Source organism: Conger conger, chromosome 12 (assembly GCF_963514075.1).
Source record: "Conger conger chromosome 12, fConCon1.1, whole genome shotgun sequence".
NCBI lineage: Eukaryota > Metazoa > Chordata > Actinopteri > Anguilliformes > Congridae > Conger > Conger conger.
Window position 1 is genome coordinate 2,520,468 of NC_083771.1, and position 23,944 is coordinate 2,544,411.

Below are 23,944 nucleotides of genomic sequence, written 5' to 3' on the forward strand. Positions count from 1 at the left end.
TTTACAACACAATTTACATACATACAAAAAAAAACAAACAAACAAACAAACAAACAAACAAACAAACAGGGGGAAGAACAGGGCAACCCACCCACCTAGTAAAGGACAACAAAACACAACCTTTTTTTGCACAAAACTTGGAGAGGCGCACCGTTCCCGAACGCACTGCAATAACGGGTCGATGCTTGAAGCGGACGGAGCAAGCTCCTTCTCCGACTCCCTGTGCCAAAAATCCGTTTAATATATAGTCCCCTGATAGGGGACGTATCAGATATTAAACTGATAAGAACAGATTTTTTGTATAAGAAATTTTTATTTACACAAATATACTTTTACATCATATTCACATTACATACACATAACACACACACTGTACAGACCCAACATCTTTTCTACAGACAACACATATACATCCACTATTTACACTTTTATATACACTATTTACACATTTGCCTTTTATAGGCTCAAGGCGACCTTCACCTTTTCCCATTTCTTTTCGCCCCTTTTTTCCCCTTCTACCTGGGCACACACCCCTATCTCCACCATTACTCTCCTTTCCCACCCCCTGTAGCACTGCACCCCCGTCATGCTACTTTTGGGGTTCCTGACCTTCTGATTCCTGCTGTCCCACAGGGCCAGCTTCCCCCAGCTCACTAGGAGGCCAAACACCTCCCTCTCCTCAGCCTTCCGACTCTCCATCCCAGCTGCATTCATGACCCCAGCCTTGTCCACCGCTGTGGCCCAGACCGGGAGAAACACCCCCTTATTTGCCTTCCCCCAAAAGACCCTTGCAAAGGGGCATTCCCACAGGGCATGCCCTCCTGTCTCCTCCCTCCCACAGCCCCTGGGGCACAAAGGGCTCCTGGCCGTGCCGGCCCTGTGCATCCTCTCCCTCACCGGTAGCCTTCCCAGACCGCCCATCCAGTTCAGGTCTCTCGCCCGGTTTGGGAGCCACTTGGCCGACAACCACCTCCATTGCCCTCCGCTCCTTTCCACCTCCCTCTCTACCGCCCTTGTCCTCCTGCCCAGGATCTCTTTGTAGAGGGCCCGATGATCCCCCAGCCCCTGTGCCGCGATAATCTCTCTATTAGACCTTAAAAAGAGAGCTGCCCTCGTGTAGCACCACGGGATGTCTTCCGCCCTCGGCCCGCTGTTGTCCCACCCCACCAGCTCCCTCATGGCCGTCCCCACCCACATCCTCATGAGGTGCCGGCACTTGTGGCCCTCATCTCCCACCAAGGCGTCGTAGATACTCTTCGTGAACAAGACCTCTACCTTCAGGCCCACGTCTACTAGGTCTCTCCCGCCCTTTTCCACCGGCAAAAATAAAATCTCCCTTTTTACAGGCTCTAGCCTCCCTCCCCATAAAAAATTAAAAATCAACCGGTTTAGCCTGATCTTATACACCGCCGGGATCGGAAAAACCCTCCCTAAATAAATAATCCTCGGTAAAATGTCCACCTTCACTATTAATATCTTACCTGAAAGTGTCAGCGCCCTCTCCCTCCACACGCCTAACCTCTTCTCCACCTTCTCCAGGCACTGCTGCCAGTTCAGCCTGTCCGCCCTCTCCCCGCTGAAACGGACCCCCAGCACCTTTATCCCCTCCTCACACGCTACCAGGCCATGCTCCTCCCCCCTTCTCCCTCTCCATCCCTCGGTCACCATCACTGTCGACTTAGTAAAATTGATTTTTGACCCTGACCCTCGACAGTACTGGCCCACCAGGCCCATGACCCTCTCTACGTCCCTCTCCGATGAGACCACCACCGTGGTGTCATCGGCATATTGCAGCACCTTTACCCTCTCCCCCCCGCTGCCCGGGATCTGCAGGCCCCTGAATACCCTGTCCTGCCTCATCAGCTCTGCCAGGGGCTCTATCACGCACACGTACAGCAAAGGGGACAAAGGACACCCCTGCCTCACCCCTCTACCCTGCATCACCTGTGCACTCAGGGCCCCATTTACATTTACCCGGCTGAAGGCCCCGTTGTAGAGGGTCTTCACCCAGGTAATGAAACCCTCCCCGAACCCCATCCTCTCTAAAACCTTCACCAGGAAGGCGTGGTCGACCCGGTCGAAAGCCTTCTGCTGGTCCAGGCCTATCACCCCTACCCCAACTTTCCTGCTTCTCGCCCAGCTCAAAAGATCCCTTAAAAGAATCAAGTTCTGGGACCCCATCCTTCCTGGGACAGCACAAGTTTGGTCAGGTCCCAGAACTTCCCCTAACACCCCCTTGGCCCTGTTGGCCAGCACCTTCCCCAGCACCTTGTAATCGGTGCAGAGGAGAGTTACTGGCCGCCAGTTCCCCAGATCTTTCCTCTCCCCCTTCTTGTGCAACAGGTGCACTACCCCCTCCCTCATCGATAAGGGCATCTTCCCCACTTCTCCCGCCCGGTTAAAAACTTCCACCAGGTCCTCAGCCATTATCCCCCAGAAGTGGGTATATACCTCCCTGGTAATCCCATCTCTCCCTGGCGTTTTCCCCGCTTTTAAAGAGAACAAGGCCTCCCTTGCCTCTTCTATCCTTATCCTCCTCCCCAGAGCTTCCTGTTTTCCCCTCCCTACCTTCCTCCAGAGCTGCGCTACCAGCCTGTCCCCCTCCTCTGTGTCCCTCTCTTCCCTCCCAAACAGCACCGAGTAGAAAAGCGCTGCGGCGTCCAGCTTCTCCTCCTGCTTCCTTACCTCCCCCTGGCCTGTCCTTATCGCCTCTATCCACCCCTCCTTTTGCCGCGCTCTCACCGTTTTAAAAAAGAAAGGCGTTACCTTCTCGTCCTTCTCCCTCCGCTCCACCCTTGCCAGGAAGGCAAAACGCCTTGCCTTCTCGATGTAATACGATTTTATATCTTCTTTTAACCCCTTTACTTCTTCTGCGTTCACCCTCCCTCCCCTGTTTGCCACCCCCACCCAGTATTGCAGCTCTCCCTTCAGTGCCCACACCTTCTCTCTCTCTTCCCTCCTTTTCGCTATGCCATAGGCTATGCAAAACTCCTTTATCCTCTGTTTCACCATTTCCCACCACTCCAGCACACAGGAAAACTGGGCTTTGAAAACCCTCCACCCCAAATAAAATTCCGTGAACTGTTCACAAAAAACAAAATCTTTAAGGAGATTGGCATTAAAAGACCATCTCCTTTGTCTTCTAGCCTCCCCTCCCCCCAAAGTACACTTTACTACACTATGGTCTGAGGACCAGCTGGGAATCACCGCAAAACTTTCCACCCTCCATTTTTTTGAGGCAAAAAAGTAGTCCAACCTCCTCCTACAGCCCCTGGAGTTTGACCACGTGTATCCCTCCCCCTGTCGGCCATCTTCTTTAAAACAATCAAACAAAGAAAACTTAACCAAAATCTCTTTTTTTAAATACAGAACTGAAAAATCCCTTCTCCCTCCCACTATCCCCTCGTCCACCGACACATTAAAATCCCCCCCCAAAACAATACATCGATTTGTCGCCAATAAAACCGGCAACATCTTGAAAAAACACAAACGCTCAGAAATATTACATGGGGCATGCACATTTATGAGCCTAAACTTCTCCCCTCCCCACAAAACATCAGCACACAACAGTTTCCCTGGAACAATCGACAGGAATTCCTCAACCACCATCCCCCTTCCCTTAAACAGAATCCCCAACCCATCGGCGTGGACATTGCCCACTGACCAGACCGAAGGCCCCATATCCCAATCCTTGCAAAACATGGCGACATCCCTCCCTCCTCCCAAATGACACTCCTGCAGGAACATCGCATCAAACGACACGTCTTTAAATGATAAAAACAGTGCCGCTCGCTTATCTCTGTCTTTTATGCCTCTAGTGTTCAAAGACATGAAAGTTTTCTCCATTTGAGAAGTTATATCAAAACGGATATACAGGCTCTCAGCCTACCTCCTTCCGAAGATCTTCTCCATCATACGCTCGGGTTCCGTCGGTATCGGGGCCTCCGCGTCCCCCATCTCCTTCTCCACCTCTTCGGCCCAGTCCTTGGGCCTAGCCATGGCTTTGGTCGGGGCCTTGGCCTTAGCCCTCCTCCCCCCTGATGGAGCTCCAGCCATCTCCGGCCTCTCCTTCCTTTTTTCGCCCCTCAGCCTGATGACGGCCTCCTCCTCTGTGGACAACTCCATGTCGGAGCCCTCACTGCCTTCATCCGCCGTCTCCCTCCCCTCCATGCTGTCGGGACCCCGATCGGTGTCTGGGATCGGGCCTTCCCCGGTGCCAGGCCCCGTTGGGCCCGGTGTAGGCCCCTCAGCCTCCATTGGGCCTGGTGTAGGCCCTTCCGCCTCCGCTGGGCCTGGTGTAGGCCTCTCCGCCTCCCTTGGGCCTGGTGTAGGCCTCTCTGCCTCCTCTGGGCCTGGTATAGGCCCCTCAGCCTCTGCCGGCCCTTGTGTAGGCCTCCCTGCCCCTGCTGGGCCTGGTGTAGGCCTCTCCTGCTCTGCTGCACCTGGCGTAGGCCTCTCAGCCCCCGCTGGCCCTGGTGTAGACGTTGCCCTCTCCCTGGCTGCGTCGGCGTAGGTGCGGCGGCGCTCAGGGCATGCCCTCATGAAGTGGTCTCTGGAGCCACAGGTGTTGCAGGTGCGTGGCTCCTTGCACTCCGCCGCCATGTGCCCTTGCTGTCTACAGTTATAGCAGACCACCGACCGGCACCCCGCGTCGACATGGCCCACCTCCATGCACCGTCGACAGAAAGGAGGCTGCCTGGAGTACATTATGTGGCCCTTCACTCCCTCGACCATGCAGAGGGCTGGAGGATGGAGGTAGCCCTCGTAGCCATGGTCGCTCTCCCGGAGCAGGACCTCGTACACCCTCTGGCCGTTCCAGAAACCGTAGGCGTCCCTCCGGTATCTGGGTCCGGCCACCACCCTGGCGTACCTCTCGAGGTACCTCCCGACAGCCTCGTCCGGCACGTTCATATCAAAAAGATTGATAATCACTACCCTGTGGTTCCTCCTCTCCATGGACTCCACTCTCCATGGCCCCAGGTCTTCCCTCTTGCACCGCTCCATGAAGGCCTTGAAAGGATCCGGCCCCCTGAAGGCGACGTCTACAAATTCCTCCCTTCCATTACGCTGGATCCCCAGGATTTCCTTCTCTGACAAAAGAAACTTCTCCAAAATGCACGACTTTACGAACTCTTCTCGTTGTGGCATGCCCCCAGGAACTCCTGCCCACTTCATCCTTGCCGTATTTCTCACTGCTCTCCAGTTATTTGAAGACATACTTACTGTTTAGTCGCTTCTCACCACCACAATCCACTTGATCTTAGCCAAAAGGCCGAGAAGCGATAACCGCAAACGGGCCCCTGCCGACGGCGCCCTCCCGGTGGCCCCGGACCGCGCTCGGGGCAGACGCCACCTGGCCCAGGGGCCGGCCCCCCTCCCCGCCTTCCCAAGAACCCTGCGCACGCACTGACTGGCCGGTCGGCGAGCTACCGTAACGACCGGACTCAGCTGGCTCCTCCCACCAAGATCCACTGTCCTCCACTGGCAGGCACAGCCGCCAAAAACACTCGACACATACCGAGTACGCTGTGACGTACTTACTACCGAGTCACTTACCGAATAGCTGCTCTCTAGGCAGCGACCAAAGCTATTTAGCGAGCGGGGCATCGATCGCACGCGGCAAGCAGGCGATAAGCCAGAAACGAGCAAGTCGGCGACTCGCAAGCAACCCGCATACCTGTCGCACATTGCCGTCTGTCCTTAAACCGTTCGAAGTTGCCCCGCCCTGTGGACGGAGCATCCAAAAATAGCACAAACTCAGGTGCGTTCCTCTCCACGGAAATCTTTAGTAAAAGGCGAAAGATTTGTGCGTGCTGAAGAGAAACCCGAGCGAAATGTGACCTTTCAGCGCACCAGGCGCCTCCGGCCCCCTTCCCAGCCACTCCCACTGACCCGGGGTTGCCACTGCCGCCAGCCGGCCGGACAGACAGACAATCCGAGAGGGAAGGTGGGAAAAGCGAGACAGCGCAATGACAACAAACAGTTACGTCCCGCACAGAAAACTACATCATTTTGCTAAAAAACAGAGGCAAGCACACTTACAACAAGGGCACATATTCACCCTATTTACAACACAATTTACATACATACAAAAAAAAACAAACAAACAAACAAACAAACAAACAAACAAACAGGGGGAAGAACAGGGCAACCCACCCACCTAGTAAAGGACAACAAAACACAACCTTTTTTTGCACAAAACTTGGAGAGGCGCACCGTTCCCGAACGCACTGCAATAACGGGTCGATGCTTGAAGCGGACGGAGCAAGCTCCTTCTCCGACTCCCTGTGCCAAAAATCCGTTTAATATATAGTCCCCTGATAGGGGACGTATCAGATATTAAACTGATAAGAACAGATATTACACTTGATCTTAGCCAAAAGGCCGAGAAGCGATAACCGCAAACGGGCCCCTGCCGACGGCGCCCTCCCGGTGGCCCCGGACCGCGCTCGGGGCAGACGCCACCTGGCCCAGGGGCCGGCCCCCCTCCCCGCCTTCCCAAGAACCCTGCGCACGCACTGACTGGCCGGTCGGCGAGCTACCGTAACGACCGGACTCAGCTGGCTCCTCCCACCAAGATCCACTGTCCTCCACTGGCAGGCACAGCCGCCAAAAACACTCGACACATACCGAGTACGCTGTGACGTACTTACTACCGAGTCACTTACCGAATAGCTGCTCTCTAGGCAGCGACCAAAGCTATTTAGCGAGCGGGGCATCGATCGCACGCGGCAAGCAGGCGATAAGCCAGAAACGAGCAAGTCGGCGACTCGCAAGCAACCCGCATACCTGTCGCACATTGCCGTCTGTCCTTAAACCGTTCGAAGTTGCCCCGCCCTGTGGACGGAGCATCCAAAAATAGCACAAACTCAGGTGCGTTCCTCTCCACGGAAATCTTTAGTAAAAGGCGAAAGATTTGTGCGTGCTGAAGAGAAACCCGAGCGAAATGTGACCTTTCAGCGCACCAGGCGCCTCCGGCCCCCTTCCCAGCCACTCCCACTGACCCGGGGTTGCCACTGCCGCCAGCCGGCCGGACAGACAGACAATCCGAGAGGGAAGGTGGGAAAAGCGAGACAGCGCAATGACAACAAACAGTTACGTCCCGCACAGAAAACTACATCATTTTGCTAAAAAACAGAGGCAAGCACACTTACAACAAGGGCACATATTCACCCTATTTACAACACAATTTACATACATACAAAAAAAAACAAACAAACAAACAAACAAACAAACAAACAAACAGGGGGAAGAACAGGGCAACCCACCCACCTAGTAAAGGACAACAAAACACAACCTTTTTTTGCACAAAACTTGGAGAGGCGCACCGTTCCCGAACGCACTGCAATAACGGGTCGATGCTTGAAGCGGACGGAGCAAGCTCCTTCTCCGACTCCCTGTGCCAAAAATCCGTTTAATATATAGTCCCCTGATAGGGGACGTATCAGATATTAAACTGATAAGAACAGATACTACACTTGATCTTAGCCAAAAGGCCGAGAAGCGATAACCGCAAACGGGCCCCTGCCGACGGCGCCCTCCCGGTGGCCCCGGACCGCGCTCGGGGCAGACGCCACCTGGCCCAGGGGCCGGCCCCCCTCCCCGCCTTCCCAAGAACCCTGCGCACGCACTGACTGGCCGGTCGGCGAGCTACCGTAACGACCGGACTCAGCTGGCTCCTCCCACCAAGATCCACTGTCCTCCACTGGCAGGCACAGCCGCCAAAAACACTCGACACATACCGAGTACGCTGTGACGTACTTACTACCGAGTCACTTACCGAATAGCTGCTCTCTAGGCAGCGACCAAAGCTATTTAGCGAGCGGGGCATCGATCGCACGCGGCAAGCAGGCGATAAGCCAGAAACGAGCAAGTCGGCGACTCGCAAGCAACCCGCATACCTGTCGCACATTGCCGTCTGTCCTTAAACCGTTCGAAGTTGCCCCGCCCTGTGGACGGAGCATCCAAAAATAGCACAAACTCAGGTGCGTTCCTCTCCACGGAAATCTTTAGTAAAAGGCGAAAGATTTGTGCGTGCTGAAGAGAAACCCGAGCGAAATGTGACCTTTCAGCGCACCAGGCGCCTCCGGCCCCCTTCCCAGCCACTCCCACTGACCCGGGGTTGCCACTGCCGCCAGCCGGCCGGACAGACAGACAATCCGAGAGGGAAGGTGGGAAAAGCGAGACAGCGCAATGACAACAAACAGTTACGTCCCGCACAGAAAACTACATCATTTTGCTAAAAAACAGAGGCAAGCACACTTACAACAAGGGCACATATTCACCCTATTTACAACACAATTTACATACATACAAAAAAAAACAAACAAACAAACAAACAAACAAACAAACAAACAGGGGGAAGAACAGGGCAACCCACCCACCTAGTAAAGGACAACAAAACACAACCTTTTTTTGCACAAAACTTGGAGAGGCGCACCGTTCCCGAACGCACTGCAATAACGGGTCGATGCTTGAAGCGGACGGAGCAAGCTCCTTCTCCGACTCCCTGTGCCAAAAATCCGTTTAATATATAGTCCCCTGATAGGGGACGTATCAGATATTAAACTGATAAGAACAGATACTACACTTGATCTTAGCCAAAAGGCCGAGAAGCGATAACCGCAAACGGGCCCCTGCCGACGGCGCCCTCCCGGTGGCCCCGGACCGCGCTCGGGGCAGACGCCACCTGGCCCAGGGGCCGGCCCCCCTCCCCGCCTTCCCAAGAACCCTGCGCACGCACTGACTGGCCGGTCGGCGAGCTACCGTAACGACCGGACTCAGCTGGCTCCTCCCACCAAGATCCACTGTCCTCCACTGGCAGGCACAGCCGCCAAAAACACTCGACACATACCGAGTACGCTGTGACGTACTTACTACCGAGTCACTTACCGAATAGCTGCTCTCTAGGCAGCGACCAAAGCTATTTAGCGAGCGGGGCATCGATCGCACGCGGCAAGCAGGCGATAAGCCAGAAACGAGCAAGTCGGCGACTCGCAAGCAACCCGCATACCTGTCGCACATTGCCGTCTGTCCTTAAACCGTTCGAAGTTGCCCCGCCCTGTGGACGGAGCATCCAAAAATAGCACAAACTCAGGTGCGTTCCTCTCCACGGAAATCTTTAGTAAAAGGCGAAAGATTTGTGCGTGCTGAAGAGAAACCCGAGCGAAATGTGACCTTTCAGCGCACCAGGCGCCTCCGGCCCCCTTCCCAGCCACTCCCACTGACCCGGGGTTGCCACTGCCGCCAGCCGGCCGGACAGACAGACAATCCGAGAGGGAAGGTGGGAAAAGCGAGACAGCGCAATGACAACAAACAGTTACGTCCCGCACAGAAAACTACATCATTTTGCTAAAAAACAGAGGCAAGCACACTTACAACAAGGGCACATATTCACCCTATTTACAACACAATTTACATACATACAAAAAAAAACAAACAAACAAACAAACAAACAAACAAACAAACAGGGGGAAGAACAGGGCAACCCACCCACCTAGTAAAGGACAACAAAACACAACCTTTTTTTGCACAAAACTTGGAGAGGCGCACCGTTCCCGAACGCACTGCAATAACGGGTCGATGCTTGAAGCGGACGGAGCAAGCTCCTTCTCCGACTCCCTGTGCCAAAAATCCGTTTAATATATAGTCCCCTGATAGGGGACGTATCAGATATTAAACTGATAAGAACAGATACTACACTTGATCTTAGCCAAAAGGCCGAGAAGCGATAACCGCAAACGGGCCCCTGCCGACGGCGCCCTCCCGGTGGCCCCGGACCGCGCTCGGGGCAGACGCCACCTGGCCCAGGGGCCGGCCCCCCTCCCCGCCTTCCCAAGAACCCTGCGCACGCACTGACTGGCCGGTCGGCGAGCTACCGTAACGACCGGACTCAGCTGGCTCCTCCCACCAAGATCCACTGTCCTCCACTGGCAGGCACAGCCGCCAAAAACACTCGACACATACCGAGTACGCTGTGACGTACTTACTACCGAGTCACTTACCGAATAGCTGCTCTCTAGGCAGCGACCAAAGCTATTTAGCGAGCGGGGCATCGATCGCACGCGGCAAGCAGGCGATAAGCCAGAAACGAGCAAGTCGGCGACTCGCAAGCAACCCGCATACCTGTCGCACATTGCCGTCTGTCCTTAAACCGTTCGAAGTTGCCCCGCCCTGTGGACGGAGCATCCAAAAATAGCACAAACTCAGGTGCGTTCCTCTCCACGGAAATCTTTAGTAAAAGGCGAAAGATTTGTGCGTGCTGAAGAGAAACCCGAGCGAAATGTGACCTTTCAGCGCACCAGGCGCCTCCGGCCCCCTTCCCAGCCACTCCCACTGACCCGGGGTTGCCACTGCCGCCAGCCGGCCGGACAGACAGACAATCCGAGAGGGAAGGTGGGAAAAGCGAGACAGCGCAATGACAACAAACAGTTACGTCCCGCACAGAAAACTACATCATTTTGCTAAAAAACAGAGGCAAGCACACTTACAACAAGGGCACATATTCACCCTATTTACAACACAATTTACATACATACAAAAAAAAACAAACAAACAAACAAACAAACAAACAAACAAACAGGGGGAAGAACAGGGCAACCCACCCACCTAGTAAAGGACAACAAAACACAACCTTTTTTTGCACAAAACTTGGAGAGGCGCACCGTTCCCGAACGCACTGCAATAACGGGTCGATGCTTGAAGCGGACGGAGCAAGCTCCTTCTCCGACTCCCTGTGCCAAAAATCCGTTTAATATATAGTCCCCTGATAGGGGACGTATCAGATATTAAACTGATAAGAACAGATACTACACTTGATCTTAGCCAAAAGGCCGAGAAGCGATAACCGCAAACGGGCCCCTGCCGACGGCGCCCTCCCGGTGGCCCCGGACCGCGCTCGGGGCAGACGCCACCTGGCCCAGGGGCCGGCCCCCCTCCCCGCCTTCCCAAGAACCCTGCGCACGCACTGACTGGCCGGTCGGCGAGCTACCGTAACGACCGGACTCAGCTGGCTCCTCCCACCAAGATCCACTGTCCTCCACTGGCAGGCACAGCCGCCAAAAACACTCGACACATACCGAGTACGCTGTGACGTACTTACTACCGAGTCACTTACCGAATAGCTGCTCTCTAGGCAGCGACCAAAGCTATTTAGCGAGCGGGGCATCGATCGCACGCGGCAAGCAGGCGATAAGCCAGAAACGAGCAAGTCGGCGACTCGCAAGCAACCCGCATACCTGTCGCACATTGCCGTCTGTCCTTAAACCGTTCGAAGTTGCCCCGCCCTGTGGACGGAGCATCCAAAAATAGCACAAACTCAGGTGCGTTCCTCTCCACGGAAATCTTTAGTAAAAGGCGAAAGATTTGTGCGTGCTGAAGAGAAACCCGAGCGAAATGTGACCTTTCAGCGCACCAGGCGCCTCCGGCCCCCTTCCCAGCCACTCCCACTGACCCGGGGTTGCCACTGCCGCCAGCCGGCCGGACAGACAGACAATCCGAGAGGGAAGGTGGGAAAAGCGAGACAGCGCAATGACAACAAACAGTTACGTCCCGCACAGAAAACTACATCATTTTGCTAAAAAACAGAGGCAAGCACACTTACAACAAGGGCACATATTCACCCTATTTACAACACAATTTACATACATACAAAAAAAAACAAACAAACAAACAAACAAACAAACAAACAAACAGGGGGAAGAACAGGGCAACCCACCCACCTAGTAAAGGACAACAAAACACAACCTTTTTTTGCACAAAACTTGGAGAGGCGCACCGTTCCCGAACGCACTGCAATAACGGGTCGATGCTTGAAGCGGACGGAGCAAGCTCCTTCTCCGACTCCCTGTGCCAAAAATCCGTTTAATATATAGTCCCCTGATAGGGGACGTATCAGATATTAAACTGATAAGAACAGATACTACACTTGATCTTAGCCAAAAGGCCGAGAAGCGATAACCGCAAACGGGCCCCTGCCGACGGCGCCCTCCCGGTGGCCCCGGACCGCGCTCGGGGCAGACGCCACCTGGCCCAGGGGCCGGCCCCCCTCCCCGCCTTCCCAAGAACCCTGCGCACGCACTGACTGGCCGGTCGGCGAGCTACCGTAACGACCGGACTCAGCTGGCTCCTCCCACCAAGATCCACTGTCCTCCACTGGCAGGCACAGCCGCCAAAAACACTCGACACATACCGAGTACGCTGTGACGTACTTACTACCGAGTCACTTACCGAATAGCTGCTCTCTAGGCAGCGACCAAAGCTATTTAGCGAGCGGGGCATCGATCGCACGCGGCAAGCAGGCGATAAGCCAGAAACGAGCAAGTCGGCGACTCGCAAGCAACCCGCATACCTGTCGCACATTGCCGTCTGTCCTTAAACCGTTCGAAGTTGCCCCGCCCTGTGGACGGAGCATCCAAAAATAGCACAAACTCAGGTGCGTTCCTCTCCACGGAAATCTTTAGTAAAAGGCGAAAGATTTGTGCGTGCTGAAGAGAAACCCGAGCGAAATGTGACCTTTCAGCGCACCAGGCGCCTCCGGCCCCCTTCCCAGCCACTCCCACTGACCCGGGGTTGCCACTGCCGCCAGCCGGCCGGACAGACAGACAATCCGAGAGGGAAGGTGGGAAAAGCGAGACAGCGCAATGACAACAAACAGTTACGTCCCGCACAGAAAACTACATCATTTTGCTAAAAAACAGAGGCAAGCACACTTACAACAAGGGCACATATTCACCCTATTTACAACACAATTTACATACATACAAAAAAAAACAAACAAACAAACAAACAAACAAACAAACAAACAGGGGGAAGAACAGGGCAACCCACCCACCTAGTAAAGGACAACAAAACACAACCTTTTTTTGCACAAAACTTGGAGAGGCGCACCGTTCCCGAACGCACTGCAATAACGGGTCGATGCTTGAAGCGGACGGAGCAAGCTCCTTCTCCGACTCCCTGTGCCAAAAATCCGTTTAATATATAGTCCCCTGATAGGGGACGTATCAGATATTAAACTGATAAGAACAGATTTTTTTGTTTAAGAAACTTTTATTTTACAAATTACATTTTATTTACATTACATACACATAACGCCAACAGTATACCCCCCAGACAATACATATACGTTCATTATTTACACTTTTATATACACTATTTACACTTTTGCCTCTTTACAGGCTCAAGGCGTTCTTCACCTTTCCCCATATCTTCTCACCCCTTTTTTTTCCCCCTCCCCGGGCGCACACCCTCATCTCCATCTCCACCCTTCTCTCCCACCCCTTGACACACTGCACTCCTGTCATGCCATCTGAGGGATTCAGCATCTTTTTATTCCTGCTGTCCCACAGGGCCAGTTTCCCCAAGCTCACTAGGAGGCTGAAAACCTCCCTCCCCTCATCTTCCAGGCTCTCCACCCCAGCCGCCCTCATGACCCCCTCTTTTTCCACTGCTGTGGCCCATACCGGGAGAAACACCCCCCTGTTTGCCCTTCCCCAGAACACTCTTGCGAAAGGGCATTCCCATAGGGCGTGCCCTCCCGTCTCCTCCCTCCCACAGCCCCTGGGACACAGCGGACTCCTGGCAGTGCCAGCCCTATACATCCTCTCCCTCACTGGTAATCTTCCCAGGCCTCCCAGCCAGTTGAGGTCTCCTGCCCGGTTTGGGAGCCACCTGGCCGTCAACCACCTCCACTGCCCTCCACACCTTTCCACCTCCCTCTCTGCCTCCCTCGTCCTCCTACCCAGGATCGCATTATATAGGGCTCTATGGTCCTGTAACCCCTGTGCCCTGATGAGCTCTCTATTTTCCCTCCAGACCATCATTGCCCTTGTATAGTACCACGGGGTGTCCTCTGCCCTCGGCCCTCTGTTGTCCCACCCCACCAGCTCCCTCATGGCCGTCCCCACCCACATCCTCATGAGGTGCCGGCACTTGTGGCCCTCCTCTCCCACCAGTGTGTCGACAATGCTCTTTAGATTTAGAACATCCAGCTTTAGGCCCACGTCCACTAGGCCTCTTCCCCCTTTCTCCACCGGCAAAAACAACACATCCCGCTTTACCGGCTCCAACCGCCCTCCCCACAAGAAATTAAAAATCAGCCGGTTCAGCCTCACCCTGCACACCGCCGGTATCGGAAACACTTTCCCTAAATAAATTAACTGTGGCAACAAGTCTGCCTTCACCACCAATACCTTACCTGTCAGAGTCAACGCTCTCGCCCTCCACAAGCCCACCCTCCTCTTTATCTTTTCCAGGCACTGCTGCCAATTCAGCCTATCCGCCCTTTCCCTGCTGAATCGAACCCCCAGCACCTTCATCCCGTCCTCGCACGCTGCCAGGCCCTGCTCCTCCCCCCTTCCCCCTCTCCATCCCTCGGTCACCATCACTGCCGACTTGCTCTGATTTATTTTTGACCCCGACCCCCTACAGTACTGGCCCACCAGGCCCATGACCCTCCCTATGTCTCCGTCTGAGGAGACGACTACAGTGGTGTCGTCTGCATACTGCAGCACCTTTACCCTCTCCCCCCCGCTGCCTGGGATTTGCAGGCCCCTGAACTCCCTGTCCTGCCGCATCAGCTCCGCCAGGGGCTCTATGACGCATACGTACAAAAGCGGGGACAAAGGACACCCCTGCCTCACCCCCCTACCCTGCCTCACCTGCGCGCTCAGGGCTCCATTCACCCTCACCCGGCTGAAGGCCCCGTTGTAGAGGGTCCTCACCCAGGCGATAAAGCCCTCCCCGAACCCCATCCTGCCCAGCACCTGCACCAGGAAGGCATGGTCCACCCGGTCGAACGCCTTCTGCTGGTCCAAACCTATCACCCCTACCCCCACTTTCCTGCTCCTCGCCCAGCTCAGCACATCCCTCAGCAAGATCAAGTTCTGGGACCCCATCCTTCCTGGGACCGCACAGGTTTGATCCGGCCCCAGAACCTCCCCCAGCACCCCCTTGGCCCTGTTAGCCATCACCTTCCCCAGCACCTTGTAGTCGGTGCAGAGGAGTGTGACTGGCCGCCAGTTCCCCAGATCTGCTCTCTCTCCCTTCTTAAACAAAAGGTTTATTACCCCCTCCCTCATAGATAGGGGCATTTTCCCCACTTCTCCCACCCGGTTCAAAACCTCCGCCAAATCCTCGGCCATTATTCCCCAGAAGTGGGTGTACAACTCCCTGGTGATCCCGTCCCTCCCTGGAGTCCTCCCCACTTTTAGGGAGAACAAGGCCTTCCTTACCTCATCCTGACCTATCTTCCCCCCCAGGGCCTCCTGCTGTCCCTCCCTTACCTTCCTCCAGAGCTTCCCTACCAGCCTGTCCCCCTCCTCTGTGTCCCTCTCCTCTCTCCCAAACAGCACAGAGTAGAAACGCGCTGCTGCGTCCAGCTTCTCCTCTTGCTCCCTAACCTCCCCCTGGCCTGTCATTATCGCCTCTATCCATCCATCATTTTGGCGCTCCCTCACCGCTTTAAAAAAGAAAGGCGTCACCTTTTCATCCCTTTCCCTCCTCTCCACTCTTGCCAGGAAGGCAAACCGCCTTGCTTTCCCTATATAATGTGCCTTTATGCTCTCTTTTAAGGCCTTGACCTCCTCTGTCCTTACCCTCCCTCCCCTGTTTGCCAGCCCCACCCAGTATTGCAACTCGCTCTGCAGTGCCCACACCCTCTCTCTCTCTTCCCTCCTCTTCGCTATACCGTAGGCCACACAGAACTCCCTCACCCTTTGCTTCACCACCTCCCACCACTCCAGGATACAGGAAAATTGGGCTTTGAAGGCCTTCCACCCCAAATAAAACTCTGCAAACTGCTCCACAAACACCGCATCTTCCAGGAGTTCTGCATTGAAGCTCCACGTCCTGCTTTTCTCCCGTTCCCCTCCCTCTATAATGCATTTTATCGCGCAATGGTCGGAGGACCAGCTTGGCAACAGCACAAAATTTTTTAACTTAAACTCCTTTGACACAAAAAAATAATCCAGCCTTCTCCTACAGCCCCTGGAGTTCGCCCATGTAAACCCCTCCCCCTGTCGGCCATTTTGCCTAAACCCATCAAACAAAGAAAACCTAACTAAAATCTCTTTTTCTAAATAACTAACAGAAAAATCCCTCCTTCCTCCCACTATCCCTTCGTCCACAGCCACATTAAAATCCCCTCCCAAAATTATACCTCTGTTCGTGGCCAACAAATCCGGCAACAACTTAAAAAAAACCAAACGCTCAGAAATGTTGCACGGGGCATGTACATTTATGAGCCGCAGTTTCTCCCCCCCCCACAAAACATCCACACACAGGAGCTTTCCTGGGACTACGGTCAGGAATTCCTCCACCATAACCCCCCTTCCCTTAAACAAAATCCCCAAGCCATCCGCATGTACATTTCCCACTGACCAGATTGAAGGCCCCAAAACCCAATCCCTTCTAAACACAGCCACGTCCTTCCCCCCTCCCAAATGGCATTCCTGCAGGAAACATACATCAAAAGGGACCTCTTTCAATGATAAAAACAGTCCCACTCTTTTGTCCCGTTCCCTTATGCCCCTGGCATTTAGAGACATGAAAATCCTCTCCATTCCTGTATTAAAGTAATTATTGGCCTCCGGCCTACCTCCGTCCGAAAATCTTCTCCATGGCCACCCTCGGATCCGTTGGCAGCGGAGCCTCCGCACTCCCCATCTCCTTCTCCACCTCTTCGGCCCAGTCCTTGGGCCTCGCCATGGCTTCGGTAGGGGCCCTGGCCTTAGCCTGCCTCCCACCCGGTGGAGCTCCAGCCATCTCAGGCCTCTCCTTCCTCTTCTCTCCCCTCAGCCTGATGACGGCATCCTCCTCCATGGACAACTCCATGTCGGAGTCGTCGCTGCCTTCCTCCGCCGTCTCCCTCCCCTCCATGCTGTCGGGACCCAGATCTGTGTCTGGGATCGGGCCCTCCTCGGTGCTAGGCCCCGCTGGGCCTGGTGTAGGCTCCTCCGCCTCCCTCGGGCCTGGTGTAGGCCCCTCCACCTCCGCTGGGCCTGGTGTAGGCCCCTCTGCCTCCTTTGGGCCTGGTATAGGCCCCTCAGCCTCTGCCGGGCCTGATGCAGGCCTCTCAGCCCTCGCCGGGCCTGATGTAGGCCTCTCCGCCTCCTTTGGGCCTGGTGTAGGCCCGTCTGCCTCTGTTGGGCCTGATGTAGGCCTCACAGCCTCTGTTGGGCCTGGTGCAGGCCTCTCCACCCCCGCTGGCCCTGGTGTAGGTGCTGCTCTCTCCCTGGCTGCATCGGCGTAGGTGCGGCGCCGCTCAGGGCATGCCCTCATGAGGTGCTCCCCGGAGCCACATACGTTGCAGGTGCGCGGCTCCTTGCATTCGACCGCCATGTGCCCTCGCTGCCGGCAGTTGTGGCACACCACCGACCTGCACCCCGCGTCGACGTGCCCCACCTCCATGCACCTCCGACAAAAAGGAGGTTGCCGAGAATAGGAGATGTGGCCCTTCACTCCCTCGACCGTGCAGAGGGCCGGAGGATGGAGGTAGCCCTCGTAGCCGTGGTCACTCTCCCGCAGCAGGACCTCGTACACCCTCTGGCCATTCCAGAAGCCAAAGACGTCCCTCCGGTATCTGGGTCCGGCCACCACCCTGGCGTACCTCTCCAGGTACCTCCCGACCGCCTCGTCCGGCACGTTCATGTCGAACAGGTTTATAATCACCACCCTGTGGTTCCTCCTCTCCATGGACTCCACTCTCCACGGCCCCAGGTCTTCCCTCTTGCATCTCTCCATGAATGCCTGGAATGCTTCTGGTCCTCTGAAGGCCATGTCGACAAACTCCTCTCTCCCGTTCCTCTGGATGCCCAGAATATCCCTCTCTGACAGAGAGAACTTCTCCAACACAAAACTCTTCACAAAATCTTCCCTCTGGGGCATGCTCCCTGGGGCCCCTGCCCATTTCACCCTTGCAGTATTCCTTACGGCTCTCCAGTTGCTCGATGACATACTTACTTTCGCTTCTATCTACCACAATCCACTTGATCTTAGCCAAAAGGCCGAGAAGCGATAACCGCAAACGGGCCCCTGCCGACGGCGCCCTCCCGGTGGCCCCGGACCGCGCTCGGGGCAGACGCCACCTGGCCCAGGGGCCGGCCCCCCTCCCCGCCTTCCCAAGAACCCTGCGCACGCACTGACTGGCCGGTCGGCGAGCTACCGTAACGACCGGACTCAGCTGGCTCCTCCCACCAAGATCCACTGTCCTCCACTGGCAGGCACAGCCGCCAAAAACACTCGACACATACCGAGTACGCTGTGACGTACTTACTACCGAGTCACTTACCGAATAGCTGCTCTCTAGGCAGCGACCAAAGCTATTTAGCGAGCGGGGCATCGATCGCACGCGGCAAGCAGGCGATAAGCCAGAAACGAGCAAGTCGGCGACTCGCAAGCAACCCGCATACCTGTCGCACATTGCCGTCTGTCCTTAAACCGTTCGAAGTTGCCCCGCCCTGTGGACGGAGCATCCAAAAATAGCACAAACTCAGGTGCGTTCCTCTCCACGGAAATCTTTAGTAAAAGGCGAAAGATTTGTGCGTGCTGAAGAGAAACCCGAGCGAAATGTGACCTTTCAGCGCACCAGGCGCCTCCGGCCCCCTTCCCAGCCACTCCCACTGACCCGGGGTTGCCACTGCCGCCAGCCGGCCGGACAGACAGACAATCCGAGAGGGAAGGTGGGAAAAGCGAGACAGCGCAATGACAACAAACAGTTACGTCCCGCACAGAAAACTACATCATTTTGCTAAAAAACAGAGGCAAGCACACTTACAACAAGGGCACATATTCACCCTATTTACAACACAATTTACATACATACAAAAAAAAACAAACAAACAAACAAACAAACAAACAAACAAACAGGGGGAAGAACAGGGCAACCCACCCACCTAGTAAAGGACAACAAAACACAACCTTTTTTTGCACAAAACTTGGAGAGGCGCACCGTTCCCGAACGCACTGCAATAACGGGTCGATGCTTGAAGCGGACGGAGCAAGCTCCTTCTCCGACTCCCTGTGCCAAAAATCCGTTTAATATATAGTCCCCTGATAGGGGACGTATCAGATATTAAACTGATAAGAACAGATACTACACTTGATCTTAGCCAAAAGGCCGAGAAGCGATAACCGCAAACGGGCCCCTGCCGACGGCGCCCTCCCGGTGGCCCCGGACCGCGCTCGGGGCAGACGCCACCTGGCCCAGGGGCCGGCCCCCCTCCCCGCCTTCCCAAGAACCCTGCGCACGCACTGACTGGCCGGTCGGCGAGCTACCGTAACGACCGGACTCAGCTGGCTCCTCCCACCAAGATCCACTGTCCTCCACTGGCAGGCACAGCCGCCAAAAACACTCGACACATACCGAGTACGCTGTGACGTACTTACTACCGAGTCACTTACCGAATAGCTGCTCTCTAGGCAGCGACCAAAGCTATTTAGCGAGCGGGGCATCGATCGCACGCGGCAAGCAGGCGATAAGCCAGAAACGAGCAAGTCGGCGACTCGCAAGCAACCCGCATACCTGTCGCACATTGCCGTCTGTCCTTAAACCGTTCGAAGTTGCCCCGCCCTGTGGACGGAGCATCCAAAAATAGCACAAACTCAGGTGCGTTCCTCTCCACGGAAATCTTTAGTAAAAGGTAGTTTTATTGGTTTTTATAAATTTCTTAACAATTTTAAATTTTTCCTTTTTTTAAAACACACTCAATAACACAAACAAAATTTTTTTAAACACACACTTAAACCATAAGGAACAGAGACATCAGAGTAAATGAATAACAAATTTTCAAAAGAGTGATTCAAAAAATGTTCACAAAAACACAGAATATCCAAAAAAATCACTATGTAATTCAAAGAAAACAAAAGTGAATTAAAAGACAAAGCAGTAAGGAAAAAAGAAAGTCCATTTCGCTCAGGTTTGCTGTCCCGAGAGGCTTCTGTGTCCCTTGGGGGGGGGGGGGGTGGACTAGATGATGAATTCTTTCCAATGGTCCACCCCCCACTTCTCTCTCGCCAGGTTCTTATTAGTGTGCATATCCACCAAAATGCCGTCCTGGAGGAGGTTTTGAATCCTCCTCCGGAGAGTGACCAGGTCCACAGATGTTTTCTGATAGACCTTGATGTTCCTCGTCTCCCACAGGACCTGCTTCACGGTGTTGATGATCCTCCACTGACGCTGGAGCACGGTGGACTTGCATCCCCCCGGCGGACCGTAGAGGACGCCCTCAGCCATCAGGGAGGATCTTGGCAGGAACCTGCTTAGGGAGACAGAGGAACAAACAAGGCCCCAGACCCGCCTGGCCACGGAGCACTCCCAGAACAGGTGATGGATGTGTTCTGAGTCAGTGCATCCGTGGGGGCAGCGCTCGGTCAGGGCTAAGTGCCGGCGATACATAAATGTTCTGGTGGGGAGACACCTATGGGCTGTCATCCAGGCAATGTCTTTTTGTTTGTTTGTAAGACATTTGTGTGTTACATTTGCCCAGATGACTTGCGGGTCCAGGTCTGGCCCCCCCCTCGGGAGCGTTACAATTTCTCCAGATCTTAAATGAGCCATAATCATTTTATAGCTCCACGAGGTTAGGCCAGCCCTGGGCAGACCCGTCCTGTAGGCAAAGTCCTTCAGGGCTCGATAGACATAGGGGGGGTCCCAGCTATAAGGTATGGTGAGGTCCAGCACACCCAAGCCCATTGCTCTGAGGAAGGGGGTGGCATAGTACCTGGCAAAGGTACCAGAGGCCTTACCCACCTTCCCTGCATTCTGGACAAGGGTGGCCAGACCCTGCACCATAATGATGTTGACAATGTCTGGGACCCCCCGCCCCCCATTCCGCTCCTCTTTGAGGAGGGTGACGCGTTTAAGTTTTTCCATGGTGCTCCCCCAGACAAAGCGGAAAGCCATCCGGGTGATTAGCTTCCCGGTGGCTTTGTCTGGGGGAAACACCCTCCCCACATAGAGCAGAATGGGTAGGACAATTGCCTTCAGGACAAGGATCTTACCCGCCATGGTCAAGGGCCGTGCACTCCAGCTCCTGATTTTATTTTGGACGTGGCGGAGGGCTCCCTCCCAGCTGGTTCTCCCTCCTCCGTCAGCCTGGAAGGTCACCCCCAGGAGCTTGATGGTATTCCTACGCACAGGGAAGGAAACGGTCAGCTCCTCACTCCAATGTGGAGACAGAAACAGTTCACTCTTGTCCCTGTTGACCAGGGCGCCAGTGGCCACACAGAAGTCGTCCAACACCTTGGTGGCACAAGCGATAGAACGACTGTCTGTGGCGACGATGGCAATGTCGTCCATGTACGCCATCACCTTTAGCCGTTCCCCCCCCGCTCCAGGGAAATCTTTAGTAAAAGGCGAAAGATTTGTGCGTGCTGAAGAGAAACCCGAGCGAAATGTGACCTTTCAGCGCACCAGGCGCCTCCGGCCCCCTTCCCAGCCACTCCCACTGACCCGGGGTTGCCACTGCCGCCAGCCGGCCGGACAGACAGACAATCCGAGAGGGAAGGTGGGAAAAGCGAGACAGCGCAATGACAACAAACAGTTACGTCCCGCACAGAAAACTACATCATTTTGCTAAAAAACAGAGGCAAGCACACTTACAACAAGGGCACATATTCACCCTATTTACAACACAATTTACATACATACAAAAAAAAACAAACAAACAAACAAACAAACAAACAAACAAACAGGGGGAAGAACAGGGCAACCCACCCACCTAGTAAAGGACAACAAAACACAACCTTTTTTTGCACAAAACTTGGAGAGGCGCACCGTTCCCGAACGCACTGCAATAACGGGTCGATGCTTGAAGCGGACGGAGCAAGCTCCTTCTCCGACTCCCTGTGCCAAAAATCCGTTTAATATATAGTCCCCTGATAGGGGACGTATCAGATATTAAACTGATAAGAACAGATACTACACTTGATCTTAGCCAAAAGGCCGAGAAGCGATAACCGCAAACGGGCCCCTGCCGACGGCGCCCTCCCGGTGGCCCCGGACCGCGCTCGGGGCAGACGCCACCTGGCCCAGGGGCCGGCCCCCCTCCCCGCCTTCCCAAGAACCCTGCGCACGCACTGACTGGCCGGTCGGCGAGCTACCGTAACGACCGGACTCAGCTGGCTCCTCCCACCAAGATCCACTGTCCTCCACTGGCAGGCACAGCCGCCAAAAACACTCGACACATACCGAGTACGCTGTGACGTACTTACTACCGAGTCACTTACCGAATAGCTGCTCTCTAGGCAGCGACCAAAGCTATTTAGCGAGCGGGGCATCGATCGCACGCGGCAAGCAGGCGATAAGCCAGAAACGAGCAAGTCGGCGACTCGCAAGCAACCCGCATACCTGTCGCACATTGCCGTCTGTCCTTAAACCGTTCGAAGTTGCCCCGCCCTGTGGACGGAGCATCCAAAAATAGCACAAACTCAGGTGCGTTCCTCTCCACGGAAATCTTTAGTAAAAGGCGAAAGATTTGTGCGTGCTGAAGAGAAACCCGAGCGAAATGTGACCTTTCAGCGCACCAGGCGCCTCCGGCCCCCTTCCCAGCCACTCCCACTGACCCGGGGTTGCCACTGCCGCCAGCCGGCCGGACAGACAGACAATCCGAGAGGGAAGGTGGGAAAAGCGAGACAGCGCAATGACAACAAACAGTTACGTCCCGCACAGAAAACTACATCATTTTGCTAAAAAACAGAGGCAAGCACACTTACAACAAGGGCACATATTCACCCTATTTACAACACAATTTACATACATACAAAAAAAAACAAACAAACAAACAAACAAACAAACAAACAAACAGGGGGAAGAACAGGGCAACCCACCCACCTAGTAAAGGACAACAAAACACAACCTTTTTTTGCACAAAACTTGGAGAGGCGCACCGTTCCCGAACGCACTGCAATAACGGGTCGATGCTTGAAGCGGACGGAGCAAGCTCCTTCTCCGACTCCCTGTGCCAAAAATCCGTTTAATATATAGTCCCCTGATAGGGGACGTATCAGATATTAAACTGATAAGAACAGATACTACACTTGATCTTAGCCAAAAGGCCGAGAAGCGATAACCGCAAACGGGCCCCTGCCGACGGCGCCCTCCCGGTGGCCCCGGACCGCGCTCGGGGCAGACGCCACCTGGCCCAGGGGCCGGCCCCCCTCCCCGCCTTCCCAAGAACCCTGCGCACGCACTGACTGGCCGGTCGGCGAGCTACCGTAACGACCGGACTCAGCTGGCTCCTCCCACCAAGATCCACTGTCCTCCACTGGCAGGCACAGCCGCCAAAAACACTCGACACATACCGAGTACGCTGTGACGTACTTACTACCGAGTCACTTACCGAATAGCTGCTCTCTAGGCAGCGACCAAAGCTATTTAGCGAGCGGGGCATCGATCGCACGCGGCAAGCAGGCGATAAGCCAGAAACGAGCAAGTCGGCGACTCGCAAGCAACCCGCATACCTGTCGCACATTGCCGTCTGTCCTTAAACCGTTCGAAGTTGCCCCGCCCTGTGGACGGAGCATCCAAAAATAGCACAAACTCAGGTGCGTTCCTCTCCACGGAAATCTTTAGTAAAATGTGGTTTTATTGGTTTTTTTTACATTTCTTTACATTTTAAAATTCTTTTTCTTTTTTTAAAACACACTAATTAACACAAAATAATCATTTAATCAAGAACTTAAACTAATGAAACAAAGACATCAAAGGAATGAAAACAAACTTAAAGAAAGAGTGATTACAAAATATTCCAAAGAGACCTTACAAAACTTAACAAAATCAATTTCAACAATAAAGAAATTAAGGTGAATTAAAAGACGAGAAAAATAGTAAAGAAAGAGTCCATTCCGCTCAGGTTTGGTTGTCCCGAGAGGCTTCTGTGTCCCTTCTGTGTCCCTTGGGGGGGTGGGCTAGATGATGAATTCTTTCCAGTGGTCCACCCCCCAC

The 23,944-nt window shown here is 54.4% G+C and overlaps 18 non-coding genes and 3 pseudogenes across 18 annotated transcripts; all 21 read right to left on the reverse strand.

Annotated features, from left to right (window-relative positions):
* Window positions 1-140: 140 nt before the first annotated feature.
* Window positions 141-310, reverse strand: LOC133106374 (U2 spliceosomal RNA; annotated as a pseudogene).
* Window positions 311-5,716: 5,406 nt separating this feature from the next.
* LOC133106022 (U5 spliceosomal RNA) lies at window positions 5,717-5,833 on the reverse strand. The gene has a single exon (XR_009704202.1). It is a non-coding gene; the product is annotated as a U5 spliceosomal RNA (small nuclear RNA).
* Window positions 5,834-6,205: 372 nt separating this feature from the next.
* Window positions 6,206-6,396, reverse strand: LOC133106295 (U2 spliceosomal RNA). The gene has a single exon (XR_009704462.1). It is a non-coding gene; the product is annotated as a U2 spliceosomal RNA (small nuclear RNA).
* Window positions 6,397-6,828: 432 nt separating this feature from the next.
* LOC133106023 (U5 spliceosomal RNA) lies at window positions 6,829-6,945 on the reverse strand. Its single transcript, XR_009704203.1, has one exon. It is a non-coding gene; the product is annotated as a U5 spliceosomal RNA (small nuclear RNA).
* A 372-nt stretch (window positions 6,946-7,317) lies between these two features.
* Window positions 7,318-7,508, reverse strand: LOC133106227 (U2 spliceosomal RNA). Its single transcript, XR_009704396.1, has one exon. It is a non-coding gene; the product is annotated as a U2 spliceosomal RNA (small nuclear RNA).
* A 432-nt stretch (window positions 7,509-7,940) lies between these two features.
* Window positions 7,941-8,057, reverse strand: LOC133106025 (U5 spliceosomal RNA). Its single transcript, XR_009704205.1, has one exon. It is a non-coding gene; the product is annotated as a U5 spliceosomal RNA (small nuclear RNA).
* Window positions 8,058-8,429: 372 nt separating this feature from the next.
* On the reverse strand, window positions 8,430-8,620 carry LOC133106228 (U2 spliceosomal RNA). Its single transcript, XR_009704397.1, has one exon. It is a non-coding gene; the product is annotated as a U2 spliceosomal RNA (small nuclear RNA).
* Window positions 8,621-9,052: 432 nt separating this feature from the next.
* On the reverse strand, window positions 9,053-9,169 carry LOC133106026 (U5 spliceosomal RNA). Its single transcript, XR_009704206.1, has one exon. It is a non-coding gene; the product is annotated as a U5 spliceosomal RNA (small nuclear RNA).
* Window positions 9,170-9,541: 372 nt separating this feature from the next.
* Window positions 9,542-9,732, reverse strand: LOC133106229 (U2 spliceosomal RNA). Its single transcript, XR_009704398.1, has one exon. It is a non-coding gene; the product is annotated as a U2 spliceosomal RNA (small nuclear RNA).
* A 432-nt stretch (window positions 9,733-10,164) lies between these two features.
* LOC133106027 (U5 spliceosomal RNA) lies at window positions 10,165-10,281 on the reverse strand. Its single transcript, XR_009704207.1, has one exon. It is a non-coding gene; the product is annotated as a U5 spliceosomal RNA (small nuclear RNA).
* A 372-nt stretch (window positions 10,282-10,653) lies between these two features.
* LOC133106230 (U2 spliceosomal RNA) lies at window positions 10,654-10,844 on the reverse strand. Its single transcript, XR_009704399.1, has one exon. It is a non-coding gene; the product is annotated as a U2 spliceosomal RNA (small nuclear RNA).
* Window positions 10,845-11,276: 432 nt separating this feature from the next.
* LOC133106029 (U5 spliceosomal RNA) lies at window positions 11,277-11,393 on the reverse strand. Its single transcript, XR_009704208.1, has one exon. It is a non-coding gene; the product is annotated as a U5 spliceosomal RNA (small nuclear RNA).
* A 372-nt stretch (window positions 11,394-11,765) lies between these two features.
* Window positions 11,766-11,956, reverse strand: LOC133106231 (U2 spliceosomal RNA). The gene has a single exon (XR_009704400.1). It is a non-coding gene; the product is annotated as a U2 spliceosomal RNA (small nuclear RNA).
* A 432-nt stretch (window positions 11,957-12,388) lies between these two features.
* Window positions 12,389-12,505, reverse strand: LOC133106030 (U5 spliceosomal RNA). Its single transcript, XR_009704209.1, has one exon. It is a non-coding gene; the product is annotated as a U5 spliceosomal RNA (small nuclear RNA).
* A 372-nt stretch (window positions 12,506-12,877) lies between these two features.
* LOC133106390 (U2 spliceosomal RNA) lies at window positions 12,878-13,054 on the reverse strand (annotated as a pseudogene).
* A 5,395-nt stretch (window positions 13,055-18,449) lies between these two features.
* On the reverse strand, window positions 18,450-18,566 carry LOC133106031 (U5 spliceosomal RNA). The gene has a single exon (XR_009704210.1). It is a non-coding gene; the product is annotated as a U5 spliceosomal RNA (small nuclear RNA).
* A 372-nt stretch (window positions 18,567-18,938) lies between these two features.
* LOC133106232 (U2 spliceosomal RNA) lies at window positions 18,939-19,129 on the reverse strand. The gene has a single exon (XR_009704401.1). It is a non-coding gene; the product is annotated as a U2 spliceosomal RNA (small nuclear RNA).
* A 2,198-nt stretch (window positions 19,130-21,327) lies between these two features.
* Window positions 21,328-21,381, reverse strand: LOC133106118 (U5 spliceosomal RNA; annotated as a pseudogene).
* A 383-nt stretch (window positions 21,382-21,764) lies between these two features.
* Window positions 21,765-21,955, reverse strand: LOC133106233 (U2 spliceosomal RNA). Its single transcript, XR_009704402.1, has one exon. It is a non-coding gene; the product is annotated as a U2 spliceosomal RNA (small nuclear RNA).
* Window positions 21,956-22,387: 432 nt separating this feature from the next.
* LOC133106032 (U5 spliceosomal RNA) lies at window positions 22,388-22,504 on the reverse strand. Its single transcript, XR_009704211.1, has one exon. It is a non-coding gene; the product is annotated as a U5 spliceosomal RNA (small nuclear RNA).
* A 372-nt stretch (window positions 22,505-22,876) lies between these two features.
* On the reverse strand, window positions 22,877-23,067 carry LOC133106234 (U2 spliceosomal RNA). Its single transcript, XR_009704403.1, has one exon. It is a non-coding gene; the product is annotated as a U2 spliceosomal RNA (small nuclear RNA).
* Window positions 23,068-23,944: the final 877 nt, after the last annotated feature.